The following is a 10,324-nucleotide window of genomic DNA, read 5'->3' on the forward strand; positions in this document are numbered from 1 at the left end:
GTTTGGATGCTGTAAAGCCACAGTTTGATCCTTAACAAGAATTTTAAAAAGAAACAAGGGATTTTGAACTGAGAAGCTCATTATTTAAATCACAACATGAACAAACTGTGGTCACTTTACATATCTGGCTTCGTAGCGTTGTCATCAAACGCTGTCTAGACCAGGCATGGCAATTTTCCGCCGTTCCGCGGAAATCCGCCGTTTTAATTTTCAAATTGATCATTTCTGTGAATCGTCCAAATCCGTTGAGAAAATTTTAGGGGAGGTGAGGTATGTTTTTGTTACTCTTGCTCCCGGTTTTTGAGAAGCGCTCGGCGTTTCTCCCGCAGCGTAACAGACAAAGAAAACCAGTCTAGTTCCTGCTGCATTGTAAAAGGCCTTGCGGTTGGTCGAAATTGGTTAGCTGCCAACGACTGGACCAATCAAATTGCTCGATGCATTGTTTTGTTACAATTCATAGCGGCATGTTCGTGTTGGAATTTTGAGCTATTGGGATCGTTTTTGGTGGAATCATGAGGCGACATTAGAAGTAGGGTTGCCACGCGTCCCTTAAAATACGGAATCGTCCTTTATTTGACAATTAATTGTCGCTTCCTGTATTGAATCAATACGGGACGCAAATTGTTCCGTATTTTCATAAACGCCCCGTACACGTCTGTCACACAGCCATCAAAACTGCATAAGGAACAAAATAAAACACAGGAAATACTAAGGGCAGCCAATTTAAACTTCGTAGGACCCATGTAGCGAGGACCCGATGCCAGGTCCAGCAGATCACGCTGTACCCACGTGTTTAAAAATGTTTACACCCGAAACTCCACCACGTCCACAGAAGCAAAAACGTTTGCAAATGTACAGACGTGAGTGGGAAGAGAGAAACCCCTGGCAGTGGGTACAAGGCAAACTGTGTTTTCTGTTGTTCATGGACTGGCTGAAGTAAAGCAGCATCAGGAGACCAACATGTAAGAAACACGAGAACAGAGAGAACCCAACCAGCAGGTCACAGTTTATCATCATCTAATCATCTCCTGAAGTCCATATGGTGAGAGACATCAGTATCTGGTTGTTAATTTACCAGAGGATGCTTATAATCATGCTGATGTGGTCTGTACTCTACAGTATTTTAGTGACTCAATAAATGCCTAAGTTGTTTTTTTAAAATGCTTTTTAGTTTTTAATAAACATTTAACAGCCTATATGTAATCAATAAATGGCCTTTGCCTAGCTAAAGAAAAACTCACTGAGAACTCTAATATGCTAATAGCACTAAATAAATCAGTAAATACATGCATACACACATAAATAAGCTAATACATTAACTGTGTTAAGATAAGATTTAGATGGCAAAAAATGTCTGTCGAGAATTTCTTTGTCCATTATTCTGCATTCAGTTGTTTATGTTTTTGTAGAATCCAGTATTGCACACTGGTTGGTCATTACATTTTTTTTCATTAGTCTGGTTTCCCAGTTTAAAATGATGCCACTTCTGTTCAGGCAGAACCTGTGATAATAAAACAATACAAAATTTTTAGTTCCGTGTTAATAAAGCACTTAAAGCTTTAAGTATGGCTAAATGCTTTTTTCAAAATTAAATATATCACTCCTTAGGTGGTAGTGGCCCCAAGTTCAGTAAAGTTGGAAAGATATTCACAGATTGGGACTTCCAGCATCAATAACTCATTAGATATAGGTTGTCAAAACATAAACGGTGCCTCTTTCCCATTGTTGCAAGGCAGACAATGTGCTACAAGCCCAGTTTTATCAAGTAGCACATTGTGTACCTTATAATGATGGAAAAGAGGCATCGTTTATGTTTTGACAACCTATATCTAATGAGTAATTGATGCTGGAAGTCTGAATCTGTGAATATCTTTCCAACTTTACTGAACTGTGGGTGGGTTAGGAGCCGTGGTGGGCGTCCTTTGTTTTCATTTCTGAAAGGTGGCAACCCTAATTAGAAGTGACTTTGTGACCAGTGTAGAACTCCAGTGTAAATAGTGTTAAAAGACCTATAGAACTGTAAAAATTGTAGGACTAAATGCAGTGAGACAACATTGAAGAAAAAGTAAGTTAACTTTTCATTAAATTAACTTATTCATTACAATCTAGTCTTCTGTAAATCTATGCATGTTTTTCATTCTAAATCACCTCTATTTTACTGAAAACCTCTCAGCTCAAGGGGGGGCTGTGCCCCCCTGAAGATTGTATACCGAACATTTTCAGCTGAAATCAAAATTTGCTGTTGCCATGCCTGCTAGACGCAAACGCACAGTAACACACACACACACACACACACACACACACACACACACACACATATATATATATATATATATATATATATATATATATATATATATATACAGAGGTACAGAGTCCATTGCCGTCTGCTGTCTGATCTATGAGTGATGTACAGTCTATCTGCTGTCCTCCATCGATACACTGGACATAACAAAGCACTGCATCCGAGTCCATTTACACAAACACAACGTGCGCGCACACACACACACACACACACACACACACACACACACACACACACACCTCATCTTCGGAGGGGAACAGGTTCAATTTCGAGGTTGGGATCGTGATTTATGAAATGTGGAAACTGGATTCTTCAATGTGACCTTGGACACTCAGCCGAGGCTTCGTTTACACTCGCTCTGTTCTTTACTCGCTCAGCTGACAACTGCACTCAAACGGGAAATAAATAAAGCACTAACTACTGACAGCAGCCCAATCCACTTACTTTTAGCAAGTCATGTGTTTGCAGGCTGTTGCGGTTAGCAGACGGTACATTTTTAGCTGTGTAATTTTAAAAATCATGGTTAAATAAATCCTAAACCAACTTTAAATCACATCCAAAACCAGGAGAACCAAGACTGAAACCAAACATAAACCAGTCCCTAGAAAGTCCAGAACCAGTCCAACATCCAGTCTGGAACCAGTCCAGAAGCACTTCTAGAAAGCCCCAGAGCATGATACTGCCACCTCCATGCTGGATGGTAGGTTTGGTGTTCTTGGTGTTAAAGGTCTCACCTTCTCTTCTCCAGACATATTTCTGCTCAGTTCTTCTTCCATCTGACCACAGAACTTTCCTCCAGAAGGTCTTTTCTATATAAAAATGGTCTTTCTCACAAAAATGTCCTTTTGGCAAAAATCAGAAGACAAAAGCAAATTTAGTCTGTGACTAACATGAGAGGTGGTCATGTGACAGTCACAGACACATTATAGAGTTAAAATTATGGCCAGCAGCAAATGACTAGGCTTCTGCATTATCATGTTTTTCTTTTGTTCTTTTATGAGCTCAAAGATGGGACTTTTCATGATGGCTTCAGTTCTCTTGCATAATTCAACTCACCTATAATCAGAGATTATTTGATCTATTTGTCCAATATTCCAGATTCTGAATCAATAACATGATGAGAAATAACAGAGAAAATTTCAGGTTTTTATTTTCAATAGTTCCTCAGATATTGTTGTTCAAACAGACTCAAATTTCAACGTGAGAAAATAATCTGCTGAAAGTGGGTCAATGGGCAAATTTTAAAATAAATTATGGTGGAAAATATTTGATAAATGAAGCCAAAATTTAACCGATAACATTTTAAATACCAGTATTTTCTGATGAAAAATATGAAAGCAAATCAGAGATGGTTGAGCAAAAGACTCTCCTTAAAACAACTGCATCTCTTTATTGTAATTTAAGGAAAGTGTTGGTTTGGTTTAAGGTTAAAGTTGGGATTAGACAAGTAGTAGTTATGATCAGGGTAAGTCCACTATGGTGTGTGTTGTGTTGTGTGTTGTGTGTGTGTTGTGTTGTGTTGTGGTAGTACAGTACATAGAGTGCAGTAATTTCACGCTCCTCTGGCTCAGGCGGAGCTGCAGCCTCTGATCGTCCAGCCTCCCCTGCGCTCTAATGACTATTGATTATTAATTGACTCTTTCATGAGACGTGAGCTCCTCTGATTGGTTTCATATCAGAGAGTTCACATGAAAATCTGATCAGCCTGATTCATGAGTTCATTCTGCTTTTATTGAAGTGCTCGGTGGACTGACGCCGCTGAGTGAGAACAAAGAAAATCCACACAGTGGAGGATTTCTTAGAGGTAAAGCAAACATATTGAAGGTTTTTGGTTTAGTTGATGCTATGAAAATATCTTTTACTTACATTGTGAGTAGTACAGTGTCAGTATAAAGATTCTCAGTCATGCTATCTTTTTTAATTAACTCAAGTTCTGCTGTAAATATAATGATCATTACAGTTTATCTTATTCAGCCATCAGCTTTATTTGTTAAAATTACAATCTCTTTCTGTTAATTTGTATTAAAACCAACCAGAGACTTGTAACCTGCTGCAGGAAACTGATCAATCACAGCTGACATCATTACATGAAGCATGGTGGTGGCAGCATCGCTATATGAAGCTAATTGTGAATACTAACCCTCCAACTCCTTCAGAGGAGTCATAGGAGTCTTGGTGGCCTCCCTCTCTAGTCTCTCAGGTCTTGAGGACGTCCTGCTCTAGTCAGAATTATTCATGTTCCATCTTCCTTCCATTTCTTAATGATGGATTTAACTGGACTCCAGGAGATCTTCAGGAACTTGGAAATGTTCTTGTATCGTCCTGACTAATGCTTTTCAACAAGCTTTCCTCAGAGTTTCTTGGAGTGTTCTTCAGTCTTCATGGTGTAGTTCTATCCAGGAGAACTGATCCACCAGAGACTGGACCTTCCAGATCCAGTTGGTGTTACCTCCTGCTATATAAGAGCAGCGATGGACAGATCGGTGTCCATCCAGTAAAGCAGCATCTGGTGACTCTTTAAGGCTCAGAGGGACAAAGAAGCCTCATTACAGAGTCGTCTGCTTGGAGAAGAAAAAATCCTCGCGGCCTGTTTTATCTTACGGAAGCTGATACGACAATATCTTCCTCCTGGATCTCCCCTCATCTCCTCACAGTGTCGTTTTACTTCTCGTCTATCTGTTACTCTTACATCTCCCACTCTCCCTGTTCCTCCCTCATCTGGTTTCCTTAGATTAACTGATTCCCAAACACTCTCCCTCCTGTTCTATTGTTCTTCATTAGTTTTCATTATTAACTCTTTCTTTATTGAATGTTCACTTCAGTTATCGTAGGTTTTTGTTTTTTAATTAAAGAACAATCACTTCTATTTGTTATTAAGCTCCAGTTGTGGCTGTTTAATGAGGTTTAAGGACATGAAGTGAAGTCAAAGGAAAGTAAAATATCTCAGTGAAATGAAGAGAAGCGAAGTGGAATAACATGAAAAGGTTAAATCATTCACATTCTCACAGCCGAAATCTGCTGGTGGTACACTGTAAATAATGCAGTTTTAGCAGTTTTTAACTTTAATATTTTTGGAATATTTTGTTATCTTACATATTTTCTTTATTTTTGTTAAATTAAGGATAATAAATTGCAAAATCACAGAAAATAAGTATTAATTGGCATGTCAACTGTAAAAAAAGCTTTAAAAATCTATTAAAAAATAAATATTTGACTGATTTAAATCCACAAAAATCTAAATATTTTACAAATATTTACCATTATTTAAAAGAAAATACTGTATATTATTCAATTCTATACCAAATTTTGTTTATAGTGCCAATTTACAACAAATTAAGAATTGAAAAATTACCATGTTTGTTTTTTTTTTTACAATATTTTTTTTTTTTTTTTTGCAGATTTTTCCTGGCATGTTAAAATTACTAATAATATCCATTAAAATCACAGGAAAAAAATTAAAAATAAAGGGCCCAAACAGTTCATAATTTCCACACAATAAATATGTCTTTTTACGAAATAGTAATTTATTCTTTTACAGTGTGTGGCTGTAAAATTACACATATATAAATATCATATAATACTGGCACTAAAACAGCCCCAGTGCATGATAATGCCACCACCGTGCAGTAACAGGAAAATATGTCTATTGACAATTGGAAAAATGGAAAATAGTTTTTAAAATTATCATTTTACAGTTTTTTCCTGGTATGTTAACATTGCAGATAATATAAATCACAGGAAAAAAATTGCATTTACATGTTTTTGGCCGTAAAAAAAATTGTTAAATTACAGATGATATCTTGTAAAATCGCAGAAAAAGCAGTGAATTTACATTTTGACTGTAAAAAAGAAAAGGCCAAAAAAATTCATAATATCTACATCATAAATCTGTCTTTTAACAAATAGTAAATTATTCTTTTACAGTACGACTGTAAAATTGCACATCTAAAAATACAATATAATAGCAGCCCCAGAGCATGATACTGCCGCCACCGTGCTTGACAGTAGAATATGTATATTGAGAATTGAAAAATGGTTTTAAAAATAATTATTTTACAGTTTTTTACTGGTATGTGAAATTGCAGATAAATCACAGAAAAAAATAATCTATTTCCATATTTTTGGCTGTAAAAAGAAATGGGCACCAAAACAGCCCCAGAGCATGATACTGCCACCACCGTGCTTGACAGTAGGTTTGGCCACAACCGTATGCGACATATTTCCAAAACTTGTAATATTATATTTTTGTCCTACAACACATTTTTCCTCAGAAATATGAAATTCAGAGTCTCTTGTTGAGATATTCAGTTGTCTAGTTTCCTCTGTGTTTATTTCTGTATCAGTTTACTGCAGTAGAGAATGTGCAGCTCTGACTGGGAGGAATAATCCGCCGTGTGGTGCTGAGAGAGGCATTTGATTCCAAGCTTCAGGATCTTAATCTGTTCGTCTGTTTGACAGCTTTTTACAAAAACCTCCAGACCTCTTTCTATCAGGTCTTCAGAGCAGCAGAAAGGTCACTGTTGAAATGCCATCAGCCGAGTCTCCCTGTCTTCCTCTCTGGCTGATGTCTTTGTAGAGAATCTTACGGCCCGTCTGTGGTTCGGTGAAAAGATTCTGAAACGCCTTTAAAAAATGACTGAAGGAATCTTTCATTTTAGGAGAATTTGGTGAGTTTTTTAAAAAATTTCCTTAGACATCCTGATAAAAAAATACAAAATAAGACACAAAAATGCAAAAAATTTAGAATCCGATAACAAGAGGTGAATCTATTGAATCTATTGTTTACAGTCTGTAATCCTGTAAGGCTGGGGTTTAGTGGAAATCATGAGCTCACGTGATTTAATGATTGGAATTTTGCATTTATTTTGCTGAGGAGACTCAGACTGACTGTGCACACTGTTAAAAATACTGTGAAAACATGGTGAAAATCTGTTGCCAGAAAAAAATAGGACTAGAAAAACATGAAAACTCTGAAAATGATGGCAAGATAATATGTTTTAGCAGATTTACATACAGTAATGTAAAAATGTGTCATTTTACAGTCCCAAATTGTAAAATAACAAATGACTATTTGTAAAAATACAAATTCCTGATAAACATTCTATGTATACATACATTATAAACAGTTCTGGCTTTTTGATTTTTACTTTTTTACAGCCAACATGCAAATGAATCAAAGTATTGGTAAAATTAAAAGATAGAAAAACTCTAATTTTATTGTCAAACATTGTAAAAGAACAAACTACTTTACAGATTTTTAAATTAGACATTGTGCAGAGGTTTGGCCTGTTATAATCTGCAATTTATCCAAAAAAAGTACATTTTTTAACCCATTTTTCAATCCTTAATATGCATTATTTTTCATTCAAACTAATATTTGTAAATTATCTGTAATTTATGCTGTTTAAACAGAGTCAAACAAAATATAGACTTTCTCCTGTGAATCTACTTGTCAGTTAACAAAAACAAAGCGAAAATTTGTAAAACAATAGTAAATTGTTCAAAAAGACAGTTATAGCTTTATTTTTTACAGTACATGTATATCAGTTAAAAATAATTCAGTATCTTTCCGATTAGTACCACACAGCTTTGTTTATTTGAATAAATTGAAATCAAAACTGGGCTGCACAGTAGAGTAGTGGTTAGCACTTTCGCCTTGCAGCTAGAAGATCCCTGGTTCACGTCCCGGCTTTCCCGGGATCTTTCTGCATGGAGTTTGCATGTTCTCCCTGTGCATGCGTGGGTTTTCTCCGGGTACTCCGGCTTCCTCCCACAGTCCAAAAATATGCTGAGGTTAATTGATCATTCTAAATTGCCCGTAGGTGTGAATGTGAGAGTGATTGTTTGTCTCTGTATGTAGCCCTGTGACAGACTGGTGACCTGTCCAGGGTGTCCCCTGCCTTCACCTGAGTCAGCTGGGATAGACTCCAGCACCCCCCATGACCCTAGTGAGGATTAAGCGGTGTATAGATAATGGATGGATGGATGAAATCAAAACTGTAATTAAATTTAAATACATTTTCCATACATCTGTAGTCGCATTCAGATCCCACATGTACTGTTCTATATCAATGTAATCTACCAACATCCAATACAACTGTATTGATATAAAATGATAAAACTTTCACGTCCCCCAGAAGGGCTTCTGCTAAACACCGAATTCAGAGATTTTGGGATTTTTAACTTCACTAAACTCATAAAATGTTCTGGAAACCTGGTTCTACTGTGCCTTTTTTGGGTAATTTACTGAATACTGAAGTAAAAAATGGCATTTTTATGCATTTGAAATTAAATCTACACTATAGAATGTGCAAAAAGTGAAAGTAAACAGTTCTGCAGTGACTCTATAGTTCATATTGTCCATACTTATATTCAGAATTTAATGTATATATTTTCAAAGCACTCAGCCAATGAAAACACATTGAAATCCCTGATATCAATACATATTTTATTGTTTTAATACAAAGACATACACTGTAAAAAGGTGTATTTGAACTCTAGTTGAAGTTAAGTACTTGTGGGGTTTTTTTGGATTAGAGATAACATTTTGCTCATTTATATTGGTATTGCGAAAATAAGGTTTATTTTTCCTAAGTGTTATGTGTCTATTGTCCATGTTTTTTCTTTTTTTTTTTTGCTTTTTTTTGCTTTATCTCAACCATAGTTTTCCTAAAAAATGCAAAGAAAGCAAAAGAATTGCACGTTTAATAACAAAATCCTGTTTTAAATTCATCATTTGGGCAAAAAAAGTCTACTTAAGGTGGAAAACTTGGAATCTTTAACTTAAATTTTCTTTAAATCAAGCTGTAGAACTGTTAATATGAGAAGAATCAAATGATTTCAGTAACATAAACCAGTGACATTAATAGCATTTGGTAACTTCTTTTGGATAAACCTAATTTAATTATGTGCTAAGCAACTTCTTTAAGTTGGACCAACAATCCTGTTATTTCAGTGAACAATGGATGAATATTTTGTGCCACAAACCTACATTGGAATAAAATATTTGTATTATTATATGTACACTACTGTTCAAAAGTTTGAGGTCACTTAGAAATGTCCTTATTTTGAGAGAAAAGCATTTTCCCCCAATAAAGATAACATTAAATGAATGATAAATCCAGTGTAGACATAGTTAATGTGGTAAATGACTATTCTAGCTGGAAACAGCTGATGTTTAATGGAATATCTCCATAGGGGTACAGAGGAACATTTCCAGCAACCATCACTCCTGTGTTCTAATGCTACATTGTGTTAGCTAATGGTGTTGAAAGGCTCATTGATGATTAGAAAACCCTTGTGCAGTTATGTTAGCACATGAATAAAAGTGGGAGTTTTCATGGAAAACATGTAATTATCTGGATGACCTCAGACTTTTGACCGGTAAATCTCGATGACTTAACCCTCCTGTTGTCCTCATTTACAGACACCAAAACATATTGTTTCCTTGTCTGAAAAAAATCCAGAAATTCTGCAAAAAATTTCCCAAATTTCTGAAAATTTGCAAAACCTTCAGGAAGAAAATTCCAATGATTTCTTAAAAATTTTCCTTAAAAGTTTTATTTAAAAAATCCCACAAATTTGGCAAGAAAATTCTTGTAAATATTTTTCAACAAAATGAGAAAAAAATCTTCCAAAAATCCTAAAAATATCTAAAATGATTCCATATATATCAGTAAAACTTCTGATATTTTCTTTAAGAACATTCACATAAAAAACAACCAAAATCCAATGTTCTTAAGAAACATTTTTAACATTATTTTTTTCCTCCAAAAAATGTTCAGAAATTTCCCAAAAATGTTGAAAATGTGGACATCAGAAGTTTCACTGTGAAAATATTTTTTTCCCCCCACAATTTCAAACTTTAAAACGGGTTAATTTGACCCGCAGGACGACACGAGGGTTAAAGTTGGTTTACTCGCCCCACGTGTCGTCATTCACCAGAGATGTTTCTAGTGGAATTTTGACACTTTATTTGCTTTAAAATGAGCAGAAAACAGTTTTTTCATCATGTCCATG

The sequence above is a fragment of the Amphiprion ocellaris genome, chromosome 17, assembly GCF_022539595.1.
Source record: "Amphiprion ocellaris isolate individual 3 ecotype Okinawa chromosome 17, ASM2253959v1, whole genome shotgun sequence".
NCBI lineage: Eukaryota > Metazoa > Chordata > Actinopteri > Pomacentridae > Amphiprion > Amphiprion ocellaris.